The following is a 6,592-nucleotide window of genomic DNA, read 5'->3' as shown; positions in this document are numbered from 1 at the left end:
ATTTCAGTTACCACACCCTAACCCTGACTACAGTCAGGGCTAGAACCTGGCACTGGCAACAGGGCTGTGTCCCTGACCTGAATCACGGAGTAAAAGGATGCCTTTTCCTGAAAAGAACGCAGAGGCAGACAGTGGGGCCTGAAGGGCCAGCTGTCCAGCCTGTGTCTATACAGGAAGAGTGGGAGGTGCTCTGGCCCCAATGCATGGGGCATCACTGCCCAGCATGAGTGACGTCAAGGTTGGAGCTGACTCTGCCAACACTCCCGGCAGGGCCTCCTTCCTGGTTCTATGGTTTGACTCTGTGGCAGATGGAAGATGCAACAATGGATTAAAAAATAACTTTCAGAGAAGAGAAAACACCCAGATGTCCTTGGTTTCTGTTAGTAATTTATAGTTTTTGTTTGCTTTTGGGGCTGTACCACCTGGCCTGTGGGATCTTTGTTCCTCAACCAAGGATTGAACCCACACCCCCAGCAGTGGAAGTGTGGAGTCTTAACCACCGGACACCCAGGGAAGTCCCGGATTTATAGGTTTTTAGAAATTTAAAGAAAGTGACACCTTCAGAGATGGTGGAGGTGTGGCCCAGAGGGGAGGAATGAGCTTAGCTGCTGCTGGTCACCCAGTCTCCTGGGCATGAAGGGGGACAAATGTCCACACGGGAGCAGGTGAGGGCACAGCAGGTAAGCCTGGAGGGGATGGTCCCTCTGCAAGGGGCTTCGGGCCTGGGAGGACTGTCACATCCTTCTCTCTGTTGGGCAGTGGATGGAGAAAGGAGAGTGAAGGGCTGACCTGCTGACCATGAAGCCAGACAGCTGAGGTGGGGTGTCACTTCCCCGACTGCGACCAGCAGAAAGGAGGAGGAGTCCATCCTGAACACAAGCCCCTCTCCCCACCCTTGAAGGGTACACAGATATACAAGGGGTAGGATCCCAAGGTGGAGGGGAGGAGGCTGGGGAGAGAGGCCTGGTCTCAAGGCTAAACCAGGCCCCTTTTCATTGTTTAATTGAAGGACCCCTGGGGCCACCAGAAGCTGGAAGAGGCAGAAGAGAGCCCTGCTCACCCCTGGATTCAGACTCTGGTCTCCAGAACTGTGAGAGGCAGATCTCTGTTGTTTTAAGCCCCCCAGTTTGTGGCAATCTGTTAGAGCAGCTCAGGGTTCACACAAGAAAATAAGTTATGCTTCATAGTAGAAAGTGCTATCAAAGTGGCATCCCTGTGAAATAAAAACAAACCCTAATACAGTGGCGCTAGTGGTAAAGAACCTGCCTATGAATGCAGGAGACCTCGGTTTGATCCCTGGGTTGGGAAGATTTCCTGGAGGAGGGCATGGCAACCCACTCCAGTATTCTTGCTTAGAGAATCCCAATAGACAGAGGAGCCTGGCGGGTACAGTCCATAGGCTCACAAAGAGTCGGAGATTACTGAAGTGACAGCTTCACTTGTGAAATGACAGCATGACTCATGCGATGTAGAATGTATTAAGTACAAGCATGCATGTTTTGGTGGTGAGCACACAGAAATCATAACTGAAATGTAAACTGAACCCTGGAGAAACTGTTCTCAAACTTCACCATTTTCTCCTGTGGCTTCTCCGCTGGCAAAATCCACCCCCTAGTAGAAACAAGAACACCAAACTGTGTCCCAGCTGTTTGTAATTGTCTTTTCAAGCGTCTAGATTCAAAATGTATTATGTACAATTATGTCTTCAATTGCCCTGTGAAAATTACTGCAATGCAGAATAATTTCCTAGACACAGAGTTTACAACTTTGATGAGAGATGATCCAGGCAAATATTGAATCTGCAAAAAATGTCAATTACGGGCTTGATAATATTTGTTTTGCCAAAGAGAAGGAGATAGAGATGCTTCCCTTTGCAGAAGAAGTGTGTCATCAAAGTAAATGTGGATTTGAAAAGCAAGCATGAAGCTGCATGTATTGGGGAACTGGAGGGAGGTAGCCGAGCTGTCATGGGGAGCAGGGGATATGCCCTAACACACCAGGAGGGTGGAACCCCGTGTTCACTCCCTGCGCCCAATGTGCTCTCGGACCTCTCTTCCTGCAGGGCCCCAACTTCCACTGGGGGTGTCGTCAGTGTGCTCTTGGACTTCTCTTCCTGTGGGGCCCCAACCTCCACTAGGGGTGTCGTCAATATGCTGACCTAGTGGTTGAAGCTGACAAAGCCTCAGAACAGGGTGGTTGTTATTGCAGATGCTCCTGCTGGCAGCCGGCAGATGGGTTGATGGTAGTAATGGGAGCCACCTCTCACACAGGCAGTGGGTGCCCAATAGGGATCCCTGCCCTGGGGAGGGTCGGGCTGGCCCTGCCCCTCCTCACCTCTGACCCTGGATCCCCAGCCTTTGCTCTCCAACCAGCCTAAACTCAACAGTCAGGGTCTGGCTCCATCTGTTCCAGCTTGGATGGACTATTTAGGTCGGTGCCCTCCTTCTTCGGATCTCTGAAATCTCACATATTGCTCTTCTCAAATAAGGCTGATTTCTGCCCATCAAGTTTTGGCTTTAAATCCTACTGTCCCTTCCCTACCTCAGTCTAGAAATCAAGTGTGGACTATTGCTTCTTTCACTCTACTTTCCCATGAGAACAGTGGAACCAGCCCAGGCACAGAGGCCTCTGAGTCACTGCGGAGAGGAAGACAGAGACAACAAGGAAGTTCCATGGTCCACTTTGGTCCGAAGGTAGTTGCTCCAACCTTTGCCCTTCCTAGGCAAGGCAGGCCACAGGTGCTGTCACTGCTGTCAATCAGAGAGCATCAGGAGCCCAGCTGACTCATCACACTGAGAGAGACGGCACAAGGTCGAGAAACAGGGGCATTTCCAGAGGATGCTGGAAAGGATTCAGACTAACTTGTGCTAGAACACTTTGCTGTGTTCAACGCTCTCGGGGAGCAGGGGTGATTCTGGGATCACTGTCTTAGTAACTCTTACCTAGAAGGTATGAAGACTGAGCCAGGTTGAAGCTGTTTCTGCGAAGAGCAGCAGCAGCTCCGACTCCAAGATGGGGTCTGGTCTTTGCTGGCTCAGACACTGCTCCATTCTGGACTGTGTTCATGCAAGGTTTTGCTTTTATGCTGTGCCTATAAGCCAGAGTGGCCTTGTCCAGGGAGCTGTCATATCCTACGAGGCCCGCTATGGCCAGACTGTGTGTGTCAGAATCTCTGGTGCTCTTTCTGTGCCTGATGAGATGACAAGAAGATGACTGTCTCGGCCAGGAGTGGACTTGGTACTCAGGTCTGGAAAACACCTGTCTGCCCTGGCAGAAGCTGACTTCCTACTTCTACTGGAGGACAGTGCCTTGTGTAGCTCAAAGCCAGCCAGCATTGTCTGCTGGTTTCTTCATTCCTTGCCCCCACCCCAATTTTATCTTTGTTCCTTCGTCCACTTCAGAAATTAGGGGTAAGGATGGTAGCTTTTTGAAGGTTCTCTAGATTATTTTCGGAGAAGGCAATGGCAACCCACTCCAGTGTTCTTGCCTGGAGAATCGCAAGGATGGTGGAGCCTGGTGGGCTGCCGTCTATGGGGTCGCACAGAGTTGGACAGGACTGAGCGACTTCCCTTTCACTTTTCACTTTCCTGCATTGGAGAAGGAAATGGCAACCCACTCCAGTGTTCTTGCCTGGAGAATCCCAGGGATGGGGGAGCCTGGTGGGCTGCCCTCTATGGGGTCACACAGAGTTGTACAGGACTGAAGGCACTTAGCAGCAGCAGCAGCAGCTAGATTGTTTTACTAGTGAAACACTGTATCATATGAAACAACTTTATTTCCAAAGCCCTCTGCTTGTTGTAATAGTTTCCTACTGCTCTTGTATTCTGAGTTTCCTGTGGCTGCTGTAACAAATTTACCAATAGTAGAAATGTATTCTTCCACAGTTCTGGAGGCCACAAGTCCGAAATGGGTACCACTGGGCTGATGTGAAGGTGTGGGCAGGGCTGTGACCTCTCTGAAGGCTCTAGAAGGATCTTTCCTGCCTCTTCCAGCTTCTGTGACCTCGGGTATACCTTGGCTTGTGGCTGCATCATTCTGACCTCTGTGTCCGTCTTCACATGGCCTTCTTCCTAAGTGAATCAAACCTCTCTCTGCTTTCCTCTTCTAAGGACACATGGGATGGCACTCAGGGCATATCCAGATAACCCAGGGTCATCTCCCGATCTCAGGTCTTTAATGGGGGAGGCTGATGGGCTGCCATCTATGGGGTCGCACAGAGTCAGACACGATTGAAGTGACTAAGCAGCAGCAGCCAAGATTCTTTTTCCAAAACAAGGTAATATTTGCAGGTTCCAGGGATGAGGACCTGATATCTTTGAGGGCCAGTCTTCAGCCTGCTACATGATGTACTGAATCACTGGCTGTGGTGATTTACAATATATATTTATTCTCTCACGGTTCTAAAGGTCAGAAGCCCTTAGTCTTAAGGCGCTAAGATCAAGGTGTGGGCAGGGCTGGTTTCTCCTTCTGGAGGCTGCAGGAGAAAATCAGTTCCAGGCCTCTTCCAGCTTCTAGAAGCTGCCATTATTCCCTGGCTCATAGCCACACCACTCTAATCTCTGCCTCCAGGGTTCCAGGGTCACATTGACACCCTCTCTTCCTCTTACCAAGGGATGGCATTTAGAGCCCAATCCTCTCCCCATCTCAAATTCAATAATCCCATCTGCAAAGTTGCTTCAGCCATACAAGGGGACACATTTACAACCTTGGGTGGGGGGGTGTCTTTCAGCTGACCACACAGGCCCCTCCCCTCTTGCAGACGACAACCCTGCTCCTGGAGAAACCACCATCTCCAGTTCTGATGGTTCAGCAGGTAAAGAATCCGCCTGCAATGCAGAAGAGATGGGAGATGCAGATTTGATCCCTGAGTAGGGAAGATCCCCTGAAGGAGGGCATGGCAACCCTCTCCAATATTCTTGCCTGGGAAATCCCATGGATGGAGGAGCCTGGACGCTACAGTCTATGGGGTCGCAGAGTCAGACTGACTGAGGGACTAAGCACAACAGCACAGCCAGTTCTGTGCTGTTTTTCTTTACTTGTCTGCATCCAGGTCGGTATGCATCCCTGAACAGCGGGTTCCTGAGTCTGCCTGCTTTGAGCTTTGTGCAGAGTGAACTGCACATGGGTCTGCTTTTCAGTAACTTGCTTTCTTTGCTCAACATGTTGATAACTTACAGTGAATGATGTCGGATTTGTGATCTCTGAAGATTTAGCTTCGGGACCAGTGACCAGGCTTGATCACTCAAGAGCTTTTGTGTAGCAGATTTTTATTAAAGGGACAGAGAAAGCTTCTGCCCGGGGGCTCCGCATGCTGCAGCTGCCCCCAGGCACCACCTCCTCCCAGCCACTGCCCTTGCCCCAGAGCCGAGCTCACGAGCTAACCCGAGCCAACGGCCCAGAGCTAGCGGGGGTCCGGGAGGCGGCGGCGCAAGGAGGGGCCAGAAGGAGGGGCCAGACGCGCACGTGACCCCGCGAGGGACGCGTTGGCGGCCCCGGCCTCCAGACCGGACTGGGGAGTGGCGGCCCAGGGCCCCGCCTCCACTTTCAGAGTCACCCTAGGGCTGCAGGTGAGGGCTCTGGCGGCGCGGACGACGAGTGCCCAGTGAGGCGCCAAGGGAAGGTAAGGGTCAAGTATGACGGTAAGGAGCTACGGAAGCGCCTCAACCTGGAGGAGTGGATTCTGGAGCAGCTCACTCGCCTCTACGACTGACAGGAAGAGGAGATCCCGGAGCTGGAAATCGATGTGGATGAACTCCTGGACATGGAGAGCGATGATACCTGGGCTGCCAGGGTCAAGGAGCTGCTGGTTGACGGTTACAAACCCACTGAGCCTTCTGGAAAAGATCCGGGGCATGCAGAAGCTGAGCACACCCCAGAAGAAGGGTCGTAGACCCAGCTGAACGGTGGCTCCACAGGACAGTCGATGCCCGCGCCCCCCTCCCCGACCTCGTAGCAACAGCAATACCAGGGGGCCCTGAGGCCAGGCCTGGTGCCACGAGCAGGGCTCCCTGTGCCCCTGGCCCAGGGGCCTCTTCCTTGCCCCCTCAGCTTTCCATTTTGGGGTTTTTTTTATTATTAAACTGATGGGACTTTTTGTGTTTTTATATTGACTGTGGCCCTTTAATAAATCTAGGATACGCCTCTGGTGCAAAAAAAAAAAAAAAAAAAAAAGAGCTTCTGACAGAGACATCAGAAGGAGGCCAGAGAATCTTGCTGCTGCTGCTGCTAAAGTCGCTTCAGTAGTGTCCAACCCTGTGCGACCCCATAGACGGCAGCCCACCAGACTCTGCCGTCCCTGGGATTCTCAAGGCAAGAACACTGGAGTAGATTGCCATTTCCTTCTCCAACCCTGGTCTTATCAAGGCCTTATTAACCAGACCCACTCCCACAACATACATCTTAAATTAACAAGATTAGAACTAACAATAGAAAGGTCTTACCAGACCCACTCCCACAACATACTTCTTAAGATAACAAGATTAGTCAGAAGGTTCTTGTTAAGGAGAAACATGTCCTCGAGCAAGATACTTTGTTATATTGACTAATACAAAGCAGTTTAGGAAAAAAAGGTTGTCCTTTTCTCCTCCTTGAG

The 6,592-nt window shown here is 51.4% G+C and overlaps 1 pseudogene; it reads left to right on the top strand.

Moving 5' to 3' along the window:
* Window positions 1–3,906: 3,906 nt before the first annotated feature.
* Window positions 3,907–6,101, top strand: LOC102412675 (annotated as a pseudogene).
* The last annotated feature ends 491 nt before the right edge of the window (window positions 6,102–6,592 follow it).

This window comes from Bubalus bubalis, chromosome 3, assembly GCF_019923935.1.
Source record: "Bubalus bubalis isolate 160015118507 breed Murrah chromosome 3, NDDB_SH_1, whole genome shotgun sequence".
NCBI classification, from domain to species: Eukaryota; Metazoa; Chordata; class Mammalia; order Artiodactyla; family Bovidae; genus Bubalus; species Bubalus bubalis.
This window is presented reverse-complemented; position numbering and strand designations above follow the sequence as displayed.